The sequence below is a fragment of the Diabrotica undecimpunctata genome, chromosome 7 (genome assembly GCF_040954645.1).
Source record: "Diabrotica undecimpunctata isolate CICGRU chromosome 7, icDiaUnde3, whole genome shotgun sequence".
Lineage (NCBI taxonomy): Eukaryota > Metazoa > Arthropoda > Insecta > Coleoptera > Chrysomelidae > Diabrotica > Diabrotica undecimpunctata.
The window spans coordinates 93,924,070-93,939,249 of NC_092809.1; positions in this window are offsets into that span (position 1 = coordinate 93,924,070).

Consider the following 15,180-nt stretch of genomic DNA (forward strand, 5'->3'; position numbering starts at 1 on the left):
ACATTTTTATTCTCGAGAAAGGAAGAGAGAGAAAATATATCTTCTGTCTCTCTCTCTTACTCATTATCTTACATATGTAATGGTTTCACAGATTCACTCTCATGCAAATTTCCAACGCCGACCGTGCGTATAGAAGTATAACTTCAAAAAGTTCGTTCTACATCGTTGTGTCAGATTTCTCATCCCATGATTTACGCTGTCTGATAATGAAGCAGTCTATATCGAGTTTAATAATCTTAACAAACAATCCTCGAAAACTCAACGTTTAGGTAGGATTTTTTCCGCTCAGAACTTTCGTAAATTCCAAAATTTGTGCTTGACTTTTGGGTGGAACTTTCCCTCTGTGGACGTGGACTATAATTTTAGTAATTTTTTAGATAAGCTTGTCTGTATTTTCAATAAAGCATTTCCTTTAATTACAATTAAGTCAAAACATCACAAACCTAATTTTTTGGGATATCAGCCAAATTTATTACCAACGTCTTTGCAACTGAATATATCTCCAAGTACAGAGGAACCTATCAAAAACGTATCAAACCATGGTCCATAATAAACTATCATCGAAATAAAACTAACACAGCTCAAACATTTTCTCTTCCAAACCCTGAAAATTTAAATGAATAAAAGGAAAGACAGTTAAGATTTGATTTCACGTACAGTGTGTCTGTGTATCCGCTTATACGTATTTCACCCTAAAAGGGATCTTCGGAGAGGCTATTCACAAATGCTCTTTCACCTTTTAGGGTGAAATACGTATAAGCGGATACACAGCCGCACTGTACGTAAAATCAAATCTTAACTGTCTCTCCTTTTATTTCGATATACTCTTTATGAGTACGAGAAACCAATTCGCTAAGGATTTTTACTTAGTTGGGGAGATATGTTGTGGAATGCAATTTTAGATTCCCCATGTCTCTAATTACATCTTTATCACCGTCTGTTTTGCCTTGCAATTCTTAGAAGGCATAGATTAAAGCAGAAATCTGAATTTGGCTTCGAAAATTAGTTTAGGGATTTATTTAAATGAATACTTTGTTAATGTGAGTATAAATATAACATCAACTATTTTGTCACAACAAGATCCTATATCCTATCTCCTCAATTCAAAAAAGGTCCCGAATTCATTCTTCATAAGACCAGTTGATAAATCTAAACTAATTCAAACAATCAGTAGTATCAAAAGCAAATTCAATATAGTAGTAATGGACTATCGATAAAAATTTTCTTAAATCTCCCAAAAAATGTGTTTTAACGATTCCTTTGAGAAAGGTATATTTCCAGAGTGCCTAAAGAGAGCCATTATTATTCCTCTTTATAAGGGTGGAGAAAAATCGAATGCCTGCAACTATAGACCTATTGCCTTACTACCGGTCCTATCCAAACATTATTGAGAGACTGATAAAAGCCCGACTTATGTCCTTTCTCGTTGAAAACAACATTTTATCAAAGTCATTTCACTGTCACTGTTTTTTGTGACTATGTTAACGCTTTTGATTGTCTAGATCGCGACATTTTAAGCATTCTATTATAGATAATAGTAAGCATGTGGACTGCTTTCTTCGGTAGATGTTTTAGGATTCTCTCATCGATTAAATCGTATCCTGGAGCTTTGTGAGAGTTGGTACTTAATATTATTCTGCGAACCTCGAATACGGAGAATGCTTTTATTGGAGGTGATAATTGGCAGGGTGCATCTAGATATTCGCTAACTACATCATCATTTATGTTTCGACTCAAATTTGGAGTAAATATATTTTGTAAATATTCTGCAAAGGCATTATCTTTTTCATTGTCAGTCTTCGCCCAACGTTTATCCGGTTTTCTTATTGGATGAATTGGTAGTGTCGGTTTCTTGAATTTTTAGTTGCTCACCATGTAGAGTGGTCATCTGGAGAGAGATTGTTAATATAAAAATTGAAGGTGTTATTACGAGCTTGATTTAGCGATGACGTTAGCTGGTGTGTTAGTCTATTTAGCCGTGTCTTATCTTGTGGATTAGAATTAACAGACAAAGAGAAGAGAAAAAAAGACGATACACAAAAGAAAAAAAAAAACGAAACTACCTAAACAAGGAGATTAAATGTATAAAAAATCTTAACAGAGAGAAAGAATTTAGAGCATTCTATACAAAAGTTAACATCAACAGAAAAGAATTCAAGGCAACCACAAGACAATGCCGAAGTCAGAATGGCGACCTATTAACAACAAGGAAAGATGTATTGAGTAGATGGGTGGAATACTTTAACCAGGTAATTAATATAGAGGAGGAAGAAGAAAACCTAGAAAACCAAAGAGATGAGGTAAGGGAAGAAGACGAGAGGGAAGAGGAGCCATCAGCGATTCTTAAAATTAAAGATGCAGTTAAAAAACTAACCAGAAACAAATCACCCGGAACAGATAATCTCCCAGCTGAACTATATAAAGAAGGTGGCCATGATACCATTATGGCATTACAGCAGCTTATAAAATAAATATGGACACAGAAATCCCTCTCCGATGATTGGAACATTGGAATACTTTGCATCATACACAAAAAAGGAGATATCTTTGAATGCTCTAATCACAGAGGAATTACGTTTCTAAATGCAGCGTATAAAATATTTTTCACAGTACTATGGAACTGAACAGTACTATAGAACCTGACTACGCCAGGGAGACCCTCTCTTCTGTATAATGTTCAATCTGGCTCTGCAAAAAGTAATACGTATGTCACAAATCACAACCACTGTGGTTCAATATATAATAAATCAGTGCAAATCCTGGCCTATGCTGATGATATCAATATTGTTGGGAAAACGAAAAACGCTGTACGAGATGCGTATGTAGCATTAAAAGAATCAGCTACAAAAATGGGTTTAATACTAAACACCAACAAAACGAAGTACCGATGAAAATAAGCACGCAACCATAAATACTACGACCACTCATTATAGAAAACGACGTCATCGAAGCAGTTAACAAATTTGTATACCTGGGAGCTCTCCTTAAGACTGAAAATAATACTAGCGCAGAGATAAACCACAGAATTTGCACGGCCAACAGATGCTATTTTTGGGCTCAATCTCCTCCTTAAATCCACAATTATATCGATAAATACAAAAATAAAACTCTACAAAACAATAATACGCCCTGTCCTAACATATGGTTCAGAGACCTGGACTCTAACAAAAAATAATGAAAAAATGTTAGGATGTTTCGAAAGAAAAGTACTAAGGTGAATATATGGAGCGGTGAATAACAAGGGAGTGTGGAGAAGACGATACAACTTTGAACTTTATAAAATATATCAGGAACCTGATATCGTAAAACATATTAAAATAGGACGTCTGAGATGGATAGGGCATGTAATGCGGATGTAACAAAATGACCCAGCTAGAAAAACGCTACTTGATACACCCATTGGTCAGAGAGGAAGAGGAAGACCCAGAACAAGGTTCCTTGATAACATCGATGAAGACATGAGAAATATGGGAATACGTGCTTAGCGAAGGAAGGCGATGGATAGGGACGACTGGAAAGAAATTCTTGAGGAGGCTAGGACCCATGCAGGGTTGTAAACTCTAGAACACTCAGTATATATCAGCTTTTCTCTTCCTTTATGTATCATTAATAGTTAGAAATCATATAGAATTTTAAATATAGATATTAATTAATTAATTAATAAATTAAAAATCATTAAACGGCTACTCTGTTTATTGCATATATGACCCCCGGTATATTTAAATTACTTTGCGTTTCGTCCATTTATTTAATTATTTTCTTCTATTTTTTCAGTCTGGTGCCATTTTCGTTAAGTAGTATGTAGAACAAAAACCTAATTTCAGTAATTACTATTTGTGTAAAAAATCCTCCCGACTAATTTCTTTTTTATGTGCTCCGTCAAGTTCAGTATTGTCGTCTATGTAGGGATTCTAACCTACGATTGTCATCAAATATTTGCCCGACGTCTTGTTTTGTCGAAGAAGAAGACTTCTCAAAGTGAGTCATGAAGCGTGCGAGACAATCGTCTTTGACGTAAGGGAGTTTCTCGCTTTTAACAGCTGATGTGTGAAACAAGCAATGCAGTGGTTTTATTAAAAAGATGCTCATACAAACTAAAAGATTATTTATTTGAAATGCAGGGATTCAATTTTTTGTAACACGAAACTCTTTTTGATGAGTTTGGATAGAACAGAAAAGATCTTAATATTAGAATCGGTATTAAGTTTAACATAAAAAGCTTTATATACAAATTGAGTCCATGGTTGTTTACCTAGCTAATCCTGACGTTGATATAGGCGTTAATATTGAAAATTGTTTAAATGATAACGTTGAAAAACACCAAAAACTTTTGCTGAAATCTAGAAACTTTTGCAAATTTCGTATAGCTCAAAAAACAGGAAACGATATTATCAAATCCTTTTCGTTTATGGCCATCAATAACGTAGAGTCTTATAATGTAGAAACTTTATAAGACTGTATTGATATCGATTGCTACACGGAAGGAGTGAGACGATTTTTTAGTTGCAATACTCTATACCGATATATCGTTGCAAATTAACATGTTTTTATAATATTATTTTCGATAACATAATAATTAAAAGTGTAATAAACAATTAATAGCAAACAGAACTGTTCACGGCCTCCAGAAACATTTAAAAAATAAAAATATAAAACGTGCAGTAAAGCTTAATATATACACGACCTTAATAAGACCGCTTTTGATATATGGGGCTGAAACGTGGATCTTATCTCAAAATGATAAAAGACTTCTAGGTATTTTTGAGAGAAAAATTCTTAGAAAGATTTTTGGGGCCGTAAATGAAAATGGGCTATGGCGTCGAAGATACAACTTTGAACTATATCAGTTATACACCGATCCAGATATTGTGAAATTCATTCAAGTGCAGAGACTTAGATGGGCTGGACACATTGCTAGGATGTCAGATCACGAATACACGAAGAGATTAACATTTTCAAAACCAGAGTGCACCAGAAATAGAGGAATACCACGAAGAAGATGATGGATTGATGATGTGGAAGAAGACCTACAGATTCTAAGGGTTAGAAGATGGAGGGAAGTTGCCAGGAATCGACAGGAGTGGCGACTTATTTGTGAGCAGGCCAAGATCCACAACGGATTGTTTGAGCCGCTTATGATGATGAATAAACAATTAATTTGAGAGTATATAGTTTAAGTTTACATTACAATAAAATACATTATAAACATTAAAAACGCGAAACTAAACGGGAATCAGCTGTTGACAAATAAATTTATCCAGTTTATAACAACACTTGCATAACCTTCAGCACCAAAAGTGTAAACATTGTTAATGCTTATGAGATCAAGACCAAGAAAGTCAACTGTAAAATTTGTATTTTCTTCCATTAAAAACAACATTTTATAGGTTATAAATCATTGTCATGATTTATCTTTCAGAATTTTGACAAAAATTATTTCCGGATTGGAAATCGAAACGTCAAAAAGAAAATAAGAAAATCTATTTATCATTACAATGAATTTTATTAAAGCAAATGTAAAACATGCCACAAGGAAATATATTTAAAACCGTCTCTGGACATATTTTTGAAAAATTGAAATAGTACTTCATTTTAATGACTACTTACAAAAATATTGATGTAATCATACTATGTAATAAGTATGTATATTATTAGGTATTTATGTCGTACAACATCCAGAAACTTTAATTACATTTTGTAATAATCTTGCATTTTCCAGCAAGTGTAGTAATATATCATTCCGAACAAGCTTTTGGGCAGTGGCAGAAAATCTACATAATTATTAATTTGTATGTATTGTCTTGTGCCGTTCAAGAAGCGAGTAATTTTGTTTTTGTGCGCATTAATTTAAATGTTGACATCTACTAAATGAAATTTTTAAATTATGTGTTTGAAGATATATTTCATCACCAAAGAGTATATCAGCGGTCTAATTTGTATTAATATTAGCACCTCGGCAAAAAAATTAAATTGCGTACAGTAACCTGTCATTTACAATAAGTATTTAAAATAGTAGTTTATATATACAGAATGTATAGAAAATCACTGAAAAATGAAAACCAAACATTTTGTGTATTATTTTCCAAAAATTTACCATAAATATTATTGAAATCACGCTGCCGATTTTTTTAGTCTTATATTGCATGTTTACAATGTACTATGTACACAGAGTAATAACTAAATAGTCTGTAAGTAAATTACGTGAGTTTGTTACCGTCCAGTGACGGTTCTCTAAGTATTATTGCGGTATATCTTCTGGTCATACTCTTTTTAATCTTCTTTCGGCAAATGGTTGGGTGAATAAATTATTTATCATTTCGCTATTGTCATCAGTGGTGCCATTTTTAATATTTTATCGAGTTATTTTTTATTATGTCCTTAAGGAGTGGGATATCTAGATCATTGTGAAGTGTTATGTTAGATAGATATCATGTAGCTTTACTTATCATACGGAGTAATTTGGATTATAATGTTTGAAGTATCTTCGTATTTAAAGGTTTACTATAGCTTCATAGTTCTATTTCATATGGCCAAACTGGTATAAGTATAGCTTTGTACATAAGCAGTTTATTTTCAAGAGATAACTGAGACCTTTTCTTAAATAGCCAATTCATATTTTTTAGTTAAAGATCTAATTGTTTCCGTTTAGTGTTTAATGTACGTTTTCCATGTAAGATTTTTATCCAGATGCAATCCCAAATACTTGACAAATGAGGTACGCCAGATTGTATGATGTGGTAATTTGAGTAGTTTTCTTCAATTTTAACTTAGAAGTAACCATTAGTAAGATACGATTATAGTATAAAGTGTAGTTGGTTTGTTAGGTGTAATTTCACTTTGCAGACGAGACATTTACGTCATACTATATCCAATGCCTGTTGTAGATCTAGAAACACTCCAGCGCAAACTTTTTTTCTTCGAGAGTTTTTTTAATTATATTTACTATTATGTGGCATTGTTGGATAATTTTGATTATGGAAACAACTTGCTCGATTTTATGTAAAAGTGGTCTTTCCAATACTTTCGACATTATTGGGAGTAAAGAGGCTATAGGGCGGTATGAATTTGCTTGTGTTGCGAGCTTACCAGGTTTCGGAATCATAGTAACTTGAGCAAATTTCCATTGTATTGGAAAGTAGCGAAGACGTAGTATGCTGTTGTATATTATTATCAATAACACCACTATTTTTCTCGGTAGCTTTTAAAAGTTTGTGACGTTGTCACTGAATATTCTGAATATTGTTTGAGGGAGGCCTTTACGGCTAATAAAGCGTTTTAGAGCGAAAAGAAACGTCTCTGTAAAGACGTTTCTCGGTATGGTGCAGTTAAGTTAGAATAGCTCCAAATAACTTGGATGGGATTACTACAAGATCAATACAGCCAGTATGTGGCATTAATGTTAGAACTGAGATTATCGAGCAACATTAACACATCAATAATTAAGTTGTATTGTAAAGTTTTCTCATAGGTGGAAACTTAAACTCAGAATAAAATAGTGGTACGACAAAAAGTTTGTAAAAACAAATGTTACTAAATCACAACGAAAACAGTGTTTATGCTCTAAAATTTTTGTAAACTTTTATTTTTCGATATAGAAATTACAGATTTGTGATTTATTAATATTACAAAATTTCCATATTAAATATTAATATGATAATTTACATGTTTGTGTATGCATAAATTTGACAAACATTTTTGTTATTTTAAACGGTAAAATATGTGGTTAAATTATGGTACACTAGGTAAATATAACTAATATTAAATATATATGAATTTTCTGCGGTAATGAAATTCGAAATATGCGTCGGTAGTTTCGATGCATTAATAACTGAAAATATATGGAACTCATTGCCAACCAGCATATAATTTAATAATAATAATAACGATAAACAAAGCAGACGAATCGAAACGAAGAGAACGAACGTATAGATTGTCACGTTTGCTGGACACTCTCAATGGCGTTGCCCCAGCTTTTTGGTGGGGAAGAATTTTCGCACTTTTTTAATTCGAATAGGAAAAATTAGAATAGGATTTTAAGATGTTAGAATTAGACATCATTAGCTCAGTGGAGAACATATCTTAATATTTACAAACTTACGAAAAAGAAGAATGTAGAGTACTATGTAAAATTGACTTGGAAAAGTCTAATAAAATTAAACAGAACATATCATCAACCAGCCTCAAGAGTCCACTGCTGAACATAGGCCTCTTCCTCATGTTTCCAACCCCGTCTATCTTGCGCCGCTCTCATCCAGTTTTTATTGAGTCTTCTTAAATCGTCAGTCCATCTTGTAGGTGGTCGACCGACGCTTCTCTTGTCTTCCCTTGGCCTCCATTCCAATAACCTCTTTGTCCATCGCCCATCTGTCATTCTGGCTATGTGTCCTGCCCATCTCCATTTTAGTCTGGCTATCTTCTCGATGATGTCAGTCACTCCGGTTCTTCTCCTGATGTCTTCGTTGGTTATTCTGTCTCGCAGAGTTATTCCTAACATGGACCGCTCCATTCTTCTCTGCGTGACTCTCAGTTTGGTAGCTGCTGCTTTTGTTAAGGTAAGTGTTTCTGCTCCGTACGTCAAGACTGGGAGGACGCACTGATCAAATACCTTTCTCTTTAGGCATGTGGGCAGCTCACTTTTAAAAGTTTCTCTCAGTTTTCCAAATGCTGCCCACCCAAGGCCGATTCTTCTCTTCAGTTCATGAGTCTGGTTATCCCTGCCAATCATAATTTCATGTCCCAGGTATTTATATCTATCTACGAGTTCTATTTCTTTTCCACCAATACTGATGTTCTGGTTGGGTACCAAATTGGTCATAATTTTTGTTTTAGAGATATTTATATTTAAACCTACACTTTCTGTAGCCACAACGAGTTCCTGTACCATCTCTCTTGCCATACCTAGATCTTCAGCTATTATAAGTATATCATCGGCGAAACGTAAGTTGTTTAGATATTCTCCATCTATTTTTATTCCCTTTGTCATCCAATCCAAATTCTTAAAAGCATGTTCTAGCACCGTATTAAAAAGTTTAGGTGACATTGGGTTTCCTTGTCTAACCCCCCGTTCTATTTTTATGCGATTACTGTTAGTATGTAATCTGACAGTGGTTGTTGCCTGCAGGTATATTTTGTATAATAATTTAGTATATCTATAATCTAGCCTGCATTCTTTAAGCGCCTGTAATATTTTGCTTAGCTCAACTGTGTCAAAGGCTTTGTGAAAATCGATAAATATTAGAACTAGAGGTTTATTGTATTCCACTGCTTTCTCTATTAGGGTTTTTATACTTTGTAGATGGTCATTTGTTCCGTAACTTTTTCGGAATCCTGCCTGTTCCCTTGGTTGATAAGTCTCTAATTTTCTTTCCATTCTCTTAACTAGTATTCGCGTAAACAACTTATATATATGGCTGAGGAGGCTAATCGGTCTGTAATTCTCTAAATTTGCTTTATCTCCTGCTTTGTGTAATAGAATCATAGTAGCGTTGTTCCAGTCTGTTGGAATATTGGCGCTGTGAAGGCAGATATTGAAAAGTTGTTTAATTTTTTCAAGTAATACATCCTCTCCAATTTTTAGTGCTTCTGATACTATTCCATCTTCACCCGGGGTTCGATTATTTTTCATTTTCTTCAGGGCTTCTTTGATTTCTGATTTTGTTATATCGGGCATTAAATCTGATCCTTGGTTTAATACCCCAGTTTTTAGTGTAATTGGAGGTTCCGTATTGTTATCTTTTTTTCTTGATCTATATAACTCTGTGTAGAACTCTTCGACTATTTTTAATATTTCATCTCTGTTCGTTGTTTCTTCTCCAGTGCTGTTTCTCAGTTTGTTAATTTCTATTTTCCCCTTTTGTACGCTCCTCTTCAAAACTTTCATGTTCTTATTTTGCTCTATTGCCTGTTTTGTTTTTTCTACATTGTAGTTTCTTATGTCTTTTCTTATTGCCTTTGTGATCGTCTTATTTATTTGATTTATCGCTTCTTAGCTTGTAGTGTTATCTCCTTTCATTTGTCGCCTTAGTTCTATAAGGGTTTCCGTGGGTTGACTCAGTTTTTCATCTTTTTTGCTTGTCGGACAATATTTAGTTTGAGCCTGTTGTATTGTGTTGACTATTTGTTTGTTCAATATATTGATGTCTGCTGTTGTGGTATCTTTCAATGAATTACCAATATATTTTTCGAACTCCTGAATGTTAGTTGGTTTTGTCCATTTCTTTGGTTGTTTCTTATTTATCATTTTGAGTCTTTCTTTTTCGGTTGATATCGTTATTTTAGCTCTTACTAACCTATGATCACTGCTTGTACTGAACTGGTTTAGCACATTTACGTCTTTAAATAATTCTTTTTTGTTTGTTAAGAAATAGTCGATTTCGTTCCTTGTTTTTCCATCAGGACTTTCCCATGTCCATCTTCTGTGTTTTTTCTTTTTAAAGAAGCTGTTCATTTGATAAAGATTGTTTTCCAAAAGGAAAGTCAGTAGTTGTTTGCCTCTATCATTTCTGCCTTCGCTTCCAAAATTTCCCAATATTATTTCAGAGGGGTCTTCCTTAGTGCCTATTTTGGCGTTGAAATCACCACCTATTATTAAGAAGTGGCCAGGATTTTCCTTGATTGCACAAGATATTTGGTCGTAGAATATTTGGACTTCTTCGTCTGGATGTCCTGTAGTAGGGGCGTACACTTGAATGAACTTTAGGATATATCTGGCGTTTATTTTGATGTTTAAGTAGACCACGGGACTACGGCAACGCTGCGGTCAAGCGTATGAAGTGCAATTGGCTTGCTCCTGCATTAAACCCGAAAATCGAGAGGTGCAGAGTGAAATAATTGTGTCAAAGCAGCAATAAGTGTGTGTAAAGTTACAACGCGTATCGCAGTGGGAATAAACCGACAGTAAGTGGCTAATTATTAACAATATTAAGCAAAATCAGTTGTTCCGATACGAACAATTTCTGTTGTTTAATTAAGCGATAAGAGCAAAGAAACTAATTCGACCTCGGGATTCTGACCGGTAGAAAAGCGGTGTTGCCGTAATGCAAAAATAGTAAATAATTTAAAGAGATCAGAATTATACAATTTATTGTGAAGAAAACTAACTGTAGATTAATAGAAGACCGATCGATAAAAGCAAGACTTACGACGGGTTGACCGGGGTCTACTTTTTACGCGATTGGGTAGTTGAACTGAGCCAATATCACTAGCACAATTAGAAAGCAATGAGTAGTGAAGACGAGTACACCACGGATGAGGGCAAAAGAAGGAAAAGCTCACAAACATTTGGTTTTGGAAAGTGCTCAAAAACTAAAAGATCTCCAGACATGAAAGAGAAAAAAGAAGATAACTCAGGAAAAATAATGGATATGATCCAAGGCTTGCAACGATTTATAGAAGCAGAAATGAAGGAAATAAAACAAGAACAAAAAAAATGTCTAACAGAAATTCAAGAGCTGAAAAAGGAAAATACGCAAATCAGGAAAGAAAATCAAGAGATCAAGAAAGATCTTATACAAGCAATGGACAGAATTGAAAGACTTGAGAACGAGAAAAGAAGAAATAATGTAGTAATTCAGGGACTACCAATAGAAACAAATAACGTAGAAACAGTGAAGAGCAATATGCAAAGATTTATAAGTACGCACCTGAACATTGAGATTGAAATAGAAAGAGCAATTAAAATAGGAGAAAAGACCTGTTTATTAGAACTAAAAGATAGTAACCAGAAATACACACTTATGAACAATAAAGCTAAACTAAGAAATATTAGAGAACACAAAGTATATATAAATGATGATATGAGCAAACAGCAGAGAATTATTCAAAAAGAAATTAGAGCTAAAGCTAAGGAAGAAAAGAGTAAAGGGAATACAGTCCAAATGGGGTTTCAAAAACTTATTATAAATGGAGAAGTATGGACGTGGAACAGGGAGATGAAGGCTCTCAACAAATCCACGAAGAAATAGCAGACCATCAGCCAAATAGAACTGATCAACATGGAATAACAAGCAAGGCGAGAATAAGGTTTAACGATATAATTGAATTAAACAAAAAAGAAAACTGTAACAAAGAAAATTTAATACAAGATCAAAGTGCAAATAGACTACAAACGTACATAAAAATGGCTACTTGGAACGTCAGAAGCCTCAATGGAAAAGAGAAAGAATTAATAGATGAATTTGACAAAGCACAATTAGATTTTTTGGCAATCACGGAAACTAAGAAGAAAGGTCAAGGAATGGATGAATTGGATAAAGAACATGTATTTTTGTACAGTGGAGTCAGTACCGATAGTAGAGCGGCAGAAGGTGTAGGATGCCTAATGAGAGCAAGCTATATGTCATATGTTAAAAATTGGAAATTTATATCACAAAGAAATTTAAAGATAGGGATAACACTAGGTAATTCAGAAATAACAACTATATTAGTCACATATGGCCCTAATGATGACGAACCATTGAAAGTTAAAGAAGAATATTGGGAAGAGCTCAATGATGCTATAGAAAATGTGAAAGGTAGAATAGTCATTCTAGGCGATATGAATAGCAGAGTTGGTAAAAGAGACGATGATAACATAGATATTTTGGGTATGCAGGGGGAAGATACAAGAAACGATAATGGAAGAAGGATGATAGACTTTTGCATGGAGAATAATTTGATTATCACCAACACATTTTTTGAACACAAGGATATACACAAGTTCACGAGAGAAGTCAGGAGCAGAAATGAAAAATCAATTCTAGATTATGTTCTCATTAATAGAGAATTTAGGAAAGAGGTCACTGATGTCAGAGTTAAAAGAGGACCGGAAATCTATAGTGACCACTATATGGTAATGGCAAAGATAAGACTACCTCAAAAAACCCCTAAAACCACTAAACAAAGAACGAAAAATAATAAAGTGAACGAGAATATTAAAAACTATAAACTAAATGACCAAAAAATCGCGGCCATGTTCAAAAGTAAAATAGAAGAAAAACTAGCCAAATTAACGAATGCACATAGTACTGAGAACTTACAGGAAACTTGGAAACAATTTAAAGAAACCATCGTGACGACAGCAAAAGAAACGTGTGGAATAAACCATGTAAACAGAAATAAGAAGCAAACACGATGGTGGGACGATGAATTAAAAGCCCAAATAAAATATAAAAAACAGAAATGGAAAATATACTTAAACAAGAAAACAGAAAATAGTTACGAAGAATATAAACGACAAAGAAAGGTGGTGAAAGAAATGGTACTGAAGAAGAAGAAGAAAGCCTGGGATGAGTTTGGAATGAAGATGGAGGCAGATAGTCGTGGTAACCAAAAATTGTTTTACAAGGCACTAAAGACGCTAAGAAAAGGTAAAGAAACAACGATGAAACAGGTGAAACGTAAAGACGGCACACTGATTATCAGTCCAAATGAGATTATGGAAAGATGGAGACAATACTTCAGCGAACTCCTAACACCCAGACAACCGAAAGAGGAAACTGTAATGATAGAAGTAGAAGGAGAACATGGACAAGAAAATGATATTCAAATAGAAGAAGTCAAAGAAGCAATTAATAATACAAAGAGAGGTAAATCAGCTGGTCATGACAAAATCACTGCTGAAATGTTAAAGACAATGGGACCGAAAGGAGTTGAATTTTTAACCAAAATTATGAACATGGCTTGGAACCGATGTACAGTCCCCGAAGATTGGAGAATTGGCATAATACTACCAATCTTTAAGAAAGGAGACCCAAGTTCTTGTGAAAATTATAGAGGAATTAATCTACTCAGTATCGTCTCCAAAATATATGAAAGCATCCTAGAAAAGAAATTAAGACACATCGTTGAACCACATCTGGATGAAGTACAAAGTGGGTTTAGGAAGGGACACAGTACGCAAGACCATATATTTACGTTGAAACAAATAATTGAGAAAGCTAGAATAAAGAACACAGAAATATATATGGCATTTCTAGATATTGAGAAAGCATTTGACAGAGTGTCCCAGGAAGCAGTTTGGAAAAGTCTGCAAAATAGAAATATTGACCATCAACTAACAGGTGCTATCAAAAGTCTGTATAAAAATAACAAGAGTTATGTGCGTAAGGATAACTTGGAATCAGAGATGTTTGCAATAAACGAGGGTCTAAGACAAGGAGGTGTTATGAGCCCCATACTGTTCATATTGATTATTGACGACATAATTAAGGAAACAAAAGCAAGTATACACAAAGTACATATCGGATATAGTAAACTACGACCGGTTGGTATAGCTGAGTGTGCATTCGCAGATGATCTCATGTTATGCGCTTCCAACGAGAGAGACCTCCAGAAAAATATAGATAAATGGAATAATGAGCTGGCAATTAGAAACATGAAGATTAATGTTAAGAAAACCAAGGTGATGTTAATAGCGAAAACGAACCGAAATGTTAACATAGAAATTCACCAACAACTCATAGAACAAGTAGATGCATTCAAATACCTAGGGGTTACAATAGACAGAGAAGGTACCATGCAGAATGAAATAACAGAAAGAATAAGTAGTGCTTCAAAAGTGTACCATAATCTTAGTAGAGCATTCATAGGTAAACCTGAAATCAGCAGAAGAACCAAAATGACAGTTTATAAGACAGTATTCCGACCAATCTTGATATATGGAAGCGAGAGCTGGGTTTTAACAAAGCAATTAAAAAGCAAGATACAAGCCATTGATATGAAATATCTAAGACGAGTCAAGGGAATAACACGACGAGACAAAATAAGAAATGAAGATGTTAGAGAAGAACTGGGCATAGAATCTGTACTACACGCTATCGAAACACAACAAATAAAATGGTTTGGTCATCTGTGCCGAATGAGCGACAACCGACCCGTTAAGCAAGTCTGGAAGGCTAAAGTGAAAAAGTTTAAAACCAGAGGCAGACCACGGAAAACCTGGGATGACGAAGTAGGGCAGATTTTGAAAAGTAGGGGAATGGAATGGTCAGAAGCTCAAAATAAGGCAAAAAACAAGCAAGAATGGACAAAATTCGTGCACAGAATAGAATAGAAAAAAAAAAAAAAAAAAGAAAATTCTGTATTTTCATTGGATTTGAGATGTAATGTAATGTATATCTGTAACATGTATTTGTATTTACCTCACACCTTAGGGTAGAGAGGTGTTCGATTATATATATATATATAAGTAGACCACTCTTG